Source organism: Leuciscus leuciscus, assembly GCF_965113295.1.
Source record: "Leuciscus leuciscus genome assembly, chromosome: 2".
NCBI lineage: Eukaryota > Metazoa > Chordata > Actinopteri > Cypriniformes > Leuciscidae > Leuciscus > Leuciscus leuciscus.
Window position 1 is genome coordinate 54,110,920 of NC_138726.1, and position 6,802 is coordinate 54,117,721.

Genomic DNA, 6,802 nt, shown 5'->3' on the forward strand with positions numbered 1-6,802 from the left:
CAGTGTTTATATTTTTAGATGCTTCTTATTAACACTGAACGAGTTTAACAGCGTCATGCCCTGGAAACCTGGGATCTGCTCCGGCTGCTTATCCGACCCATCAAACACACTCTGGGAGCTGACAAATCTGCCACAAAAAACTTGGGAGTTAAAGGTGAAGTGTGTATTTTTTGTGTCAAAATACTTCTATTCCAATGCAGAAACAGCTAAAAGTAAGCAATTTGTAGGTTGACTATGGGAGACGAGGTGGGCGGTGGATGTTTGGAAATGTGCATCACATTTATAAATATCAGAGATGAAACAGTAACCAGTTTGGTGATAAACTATGTTTCATTAATTATCATTAAAGGCCCACTGAAGTGCCTTGAAACACGCAGCATTATTCAATGCGTTGAAGTAATTTCCACTGAAACAGGAAGACAGGGCGGGACATATCGAACAGACCCTCCCCCTTTTAAAAATAGCCAATAGCGTTTCGTTTAGCACGGCCAGAGCCGTTGAGCTCATTAAAGCCGCATTTGACAGCTTTTGACAGCCACAGTCTAATAGATTCCACTTTTAGATTTAATATGGAACTGTTACTAAAGCAAAACAGTGAACATAGTCATGCTTGTGTAGTTTGAAAAGTGTGTGGTGCATGGCACCAAGTGGGGTGTTATCTCTTCACCACTTATTCTCTCCTCCTAAATGGCGCAAAAAATCTTCCCGACCCCAAACTTCTTATTTAACAGAATTCTGCAGGAAACGTGTTTGGAAATGTATCATTTTGGAGAGCTGCTACACCTTTAAGTCCTGCATCCCAACAGGTGCCTCACACACCGAGGGATGTGAATGCGAGTGTGTGTAAGTCTATGTGTGTGTCCATTCATGTCTTTAATCCCCTTGGCCCTCTTCACTGGTCTGTTTTATAAAACAGATGCGTGAGTATACTTCACACACCATGATAGCCGTGTGTGTGTGAATGTGATTCTTTTGAGCATTTGACCTTCCTCTAACCTTAAAACGAGAGCCTATGAGAGAGAGATAAGTGAGGTGCTGTGAACAAAAAGAATAGAGCAATCTATCCGAGGGGGAGGGAGGGAAAAACACAAACCAGAAGAGACAGGAGGACCATCACACCCTGGTGAGGACACAGATCTCATTAAAATGGCTGCCGAGTGGTGACATGATGGCCAGCATTGACTTAAAGCTCTGAGATGCATGACCAGAGAGAATCCAGGATGTGAGGGAATCCTGCTTTTATCTCGTTCTCTTTCTCCCTCGATCTCTATCCCTTACATCCCAACATCACACAGCTCTAATCCAAGACCACTAAACACCTGGATAGGTTCTGTAGACGTAAGCCCTCTTCCTTCACACAACAGAAGCAGACATAAATGACATGAACCAGGAGAAACCATCAAATCTGACCTTTTGACAGCCCTACCTTTTATCCCTCAGCTTAATTCAACCATGACAATACAACACACACACACACACACACACACACACACACACATACATCACAGCCTCATTCGAGCATAAACGAATCCGAGGAGCTGCTCTGAATGAACAGATTCTGGGCAAAGCGAACGAATGCTGAGGTAAACACGGCGTATTCAGTCCTAGTATTAGTACACAGAAATCAGTAACTATCAAATGAACACATGGAGATTCAAGAGCCAGCCTGGTGTCCAACTCCTTATCTGGCTCAGTTCAGCCCATCTGTTACAGGGTACGAGACCAGCACACACACACACACACACACTTCTGTGCGCATCTACACCCATATGTTTGGTCTCTCAATCTTGTGAGATCACAGAGTCTACACTCCATCAAGGCATCACACACATAAAACACATGCACACATGCTCGTATATCCTCCAACAATGTGGCCTCCTGCCTCCCTGTCTTTAATCAGTTCATTGAAATCAATTAGTGCTCATTGATCCGCTGCTTCTGCGTGAATAAACAAGACATGCTGTCTGCTGCTGCTAACACACACACACACACACACACACAGCAAAAAGCTGAAATGGCACGTCTACATATTGCATCCAGACTAGGCCAGACTAGACATAAACTGACTAAAAATAACGATTACAAATACAACAAAATTTTGACTAAAGTTAAAGGCTATGTTGGCCAAAACTTAAACCCCTACTGAAGACCTTTAGGATGATTTGGAAGAAACCCCTGCCCAACATCAGTGCTTCACTGAGACTATGAATGAGAGCAAATCTCCACATCCATGTTCCAACGTCTAGTGGAAAGTCTTACGAAAAAGTTATAACAACAATGTAATGGTTAGCCTATGACATTATATCAATGAACACAAATGGGTGTTGTTCGGTATAAGCTACACACAGTTTAAAGTCTACGGCTTTGCAGCAAGTGGAAAAATGAACATCTAGGCTATAGTAACCAATCAGTCCAACACAAGGACAGTCACACAGTTGCTCCCATCCATTACACTGCTCCCAAATGACACAGTGAGCCCCATATCTGCTATTTGGGCCAGAGACAGAGACAGAGAGAGAGAGATGGAGAGAGAGAGAGAGAGAGAGATGGAGAGAGAGAGAGAGAGAGAGAGAGATCAGCATTCCCTGCTCACAGAACAGAGCGCTTCTGTCTCTTCTCAATTCTGCTATCCACTAGGTTTGGAATGGCCATACTAGGATAGCATATAAATGTGGCCCATTCTTTCAGACTGTGTGTGTGTGTGTGTGTGTGTGTGTGTGTGTGTGTGTGTGTGTGTGTGTGTGTGTGTGTGTGTGTGTGTGTGTGTGTGTGTGTGTGTGTGTGTGTGTGTGTGTGTGTGTGTGTGGTAACTGCTGCTCTTGCTTCAACCTCTCCTCCCATCAGATGTTCAGCACATCAGTGAACCAGCGATTACTTGTCTTTGATATACGGCGATAGGTTTATGTTCCTGTGTGTGTGTGTGTGTGTGTGTGTGTGTGTGTGTGTGTGTGTGTGTGTGTGTGTGTGTGTGTGTGTGTGTGTGTGTGTGTGTGTGTGTGTGTGTGTGTGTGTGTGTTGCAGGAGGACAGAGAAGGATGCTGGGGGCCGGAGTGATTCGTTGATAATCTCATTTTCATGCTTTATGACGTCAAAGCCCTTTCAAATATAAGAAAGGAAATGAAACAATATATTGTTGATATTTCCAATACGTGTTTAGGGGAGACTGGCCAGTGTTGCAACACCATCAATTTAACAAATTATTCATGGTCTAGAATAGATGGGATGACATCACTCACTACACATGATCACACCCTCCCCAAGTGACAGTAAAATATTTATGTCTCTGTGTACGAATATAAAGGACCAATTTTGAGGTATAAGAAACTACAAAATTCACACATAAAAATGGATTTGTTATATTGTTAATGAACAAGCATATATAAACATGTTATCTGTCTTTTATATATGTAACGTTATAGCCTATATATCAGGGTGAACTGTACTTTACTGGGCCCATAAAGATGACACTGTCAGCTTATATGTTTTTATACTTTTTTGAATTTGGCTCCGATAACAGCTTGCTTGCATTTTAATCTGATGATGGCTTAAACATGTATATATAATATATAAACAGTAGCCGATATTTGATCACAAATCCATGGCAAAAAAAATTCTGTTGGTGTTACAACTCAGTGAGGTTGGTATACTCTTTGCAATTGACATTCATTTTACTTTCATTTTACAATTTCTATGCTAGTTTAAGTTTGGGAATATCATATCAAAGTTTGAGACATAATGCTAAAAAAAGAAAGAAAAGTGTGACAACAGTGTCTGGTTTCTAACAGAGGGGGGGGGGGGGGGGGGGGGGGGGGGGGGGTAGGCATAAAAATGAATCTGCTTTGGCCAATAAGGAAAGAAAACATTAAAGCATGATTAATGCATATATTAAAATGGGTCAATATGCACGTTTATTTCCCGACACACACAATCATATGATACACGCGACAGCACCATCCGCGCGTGCACGTTTTGCCCCAATTGAAACGCGCGGGGAAGAAGCATTTCGGAAAAGGGTTCAGAACAGGTTGCAGCACCACACAGTTTAAACAGCAAAACATGGTCATTTAATTCCCTTTATACCAACAACATTTTATGCACTATTCCAACTGACCCTGCTTGACTATAAAACAGCCTAGCTATTAATAAATGAACCACAGAAATACCTTTACCTGGCTGGGAATGAGCCGCAGGCAGAAATCCGAGGTCTGTGTATTGATGATCTATGGGTATTTCCCTGTGTTGTCAGTCGTTGGTCAGCGCAATTCCATCAGCCTGAGCTCGGAATAAACCACACGATTCTCCGTTGTCCGAGAACAGCAGTAAATGTTTCACGGTTTCTCCCGACAACACCCCGACATAACACACATTCACAGAAAACGATTTCAAAAGTGAAGAATCGTGCACGCGCGTCGCTCCATCAACGGAACGTCTACGTAAATGAAGTCTAGTTGGATTTGTCCGTTGAAAAGCTTGTCAGCTTCTCCCTTAATAGCGCATATGGAGAGAGAAAAAACACGAAATAAACACGAATTCACTTATATGACCTGTTTTCCCCTCTATGTGTCTAAGCAAGACTCTCTTTCGTGATATTTGACGGTTTTCCGGCTACAAACGCCGATTTGACGCGCTGACTTCGGCAGCGAAGTCTCGAGTTTAATCTATCGGTCTCTCGAGCGTCTGATCCCGGCTACTGAAGGCGGTCATGGTGCTCACCGGCTCCGCTGTCGTTTTCCCGTGATTCCGGGAGCTTGTGCGACGGGAGAGATGAGATGCTGTGAGATTTTTGATTGCCCGTCTCTCTCTTGCGCTCTCTCTCTCTTGTGCGCGTTCACAATCTCTGTGACGCTCTGTATCCAAGTTGGTCTGTCGCTGTGACAACGCGCGCATCCACACACACCACTCTCAGCATCCCTGCTGCATTCCTATGCGTTACATACAGCTCTGATGGACACACACACCATCACCACTGTAGTGGTGCTGCCAAAAACCAAGGCTGAATGTTATATATGATATGATACGTTTGATTTCTCTCCTTCCTCGCGCACGAGGTCATCCTCGGTTCTGCATCAGAATGACGTCAGGGCATTTTAAAGTGACAGAACCCCCTCTTGTTCACCATGACCCGATGTCAACCGCTGGATGATGGGGATCTTCTTTTACATCTTTGTTGGACTAAGGCTGATCGGTTTGTTGTGCATCTTTGGTAAACGGTGCCATTTGTCCCTAAAAATTCAGGAACTAACAAATAAATAGGAAATATTACTATTTTTAATGTTTTTGAAGTCTCTTGTGCTCATCAAGCCTCATTTATTTGATCAAAAATACAGTAAAAACAGTAATATTGTGAAATATTATTACAATTTAAAATAATGGTTTTCTATCTTAAATATAATTTATTCCTATGATCAAAGCTGAATTTTCAGCATCATTACTTCAGTCTTCAGTGTCACATGATCCCTCAGAAATCATTATAATATGATGATTCAACACTCAGTTTTCATCAGTGTTGGAAACAGTTGTGATGCTTAATCATTTTTTGGAACCTGTGATATTTTTTTGAGGATTTATTGATGAATAAAAAGTTAAAAAGGACAGCATTTATTCAAAATGTGGAAATCTTTTCTAACATTTAACATCTTAGCTGAATAAAATAATTTCTCTCAAAAAGAAAGAAACATTTTTATTCTAAATTTATTTAAAATACTTTATTCTATTTCTAGAAAAGTGATGAATGGGGACATGCAAATTGCCTGATATTATGGTCAAGCACAAATTATTTCACAATATTCCACTACTCAACAGTCTTAATCAGTGCAGCAGTTTGATATTATTGATTTAATAACATTAAATCACTGATTTTGCTCCAGTTGCACAAACAGCAGTACACAATCTCTCCACTCACGAAACAAGGCAAATAAACACAAGTTAGCAAAAATCCCAGCACTTTTGTGGTAATAACCATTTTCTAATTCTGCTCAACAGAACGATGCAAGTCCATGGGCTTCAGTGAGACGCAGCTGAAACACATCCAGTTAGTTATACAGAAATAGATCTCATTTTATCCAGTCTCCAGACAACACTCAGGAGATCTTAAACTCATGCAGACCGGACTCACCTTAACCTGAACTGAAGCTGAAGGCAGCAGGTGTGTCTAAATCTGTGAAAGCAGCGGAAACATCTGCTCTGGGCAGAGGAGGATTCATTCACAGCAGGAGGGAGACACTTTACTGGCCTGACTTGCAGCAGTTTCCCACCTTACAAGGCCATACACACTAGAAAACAAGAGGCAGTTCCCCAAATGTTCCAGACAATTATTTATCTACAATCTCACAGTCAGAGTCAGCATGGCTTTACTGGAATGACTGTATTCAACTATAATACTGGCAAACTATTTAAGTCGCAGTGAAATCAAAATTGATTTTCTATTTTTTTTTAAATGCGCTCGTAATCTTTAATCAAAATAACTTCTCCCTCTTGCAGCGACTTCTCTTCTCTGATGATGTGTTTACTGGCGCGAGGGCGGGGCAACCTGTCACTCACATGAGATCAACCAATAGCAAACCACAACCATCCAATCAATTCCCCATGGACAAAATCAAGTCCCGCCCTACTTTTTTCTTGTTTGAGAAGCCGTTTCACTCGGATATACTGTACGTCACAATAGTGAAGAAAAGACAATCGCATCCTCCGTTTCATGACGACTTTAAAGGAACAATAGCAATTGTGGCATAATGTTGATTAGAACAAAAAAATATATTTCTACTCATCCCTCTTATTCCCTCAAGTCCACCTGTGGTGAAAA

General features: G+C 41.6%; 1 protein-coding gene across 3 annotated transcripts in view; it reads right to left on the reverse strand.

Moving 5' to 3' along the window:
• The window catches only part of LOC309490579 (neuroligin-2-like), a 221,792-nt gene extending 216,723 nt beyond the window's left edge, over nucleotides 1-5,069 (reverse strand). Inside the window, exon 1 of one of the 3 annotated variants that reach the window (XM_082159817.1) lies at nucleotides 4,170-5,069. The gene's annotated coding sequence lies outside the window, so the exon portion shown is untranslated. The remainder of the gene's footprint in view (nucleotides 1-4,169) is intronic. The other 2 variants (XM_082159816.1, XM_082159814.1) reach the window with 2 other exon arrangements.
• Between the last annotated feature and the right edge of the window lie 1,733 nt (nucleotides 5,070-6,802).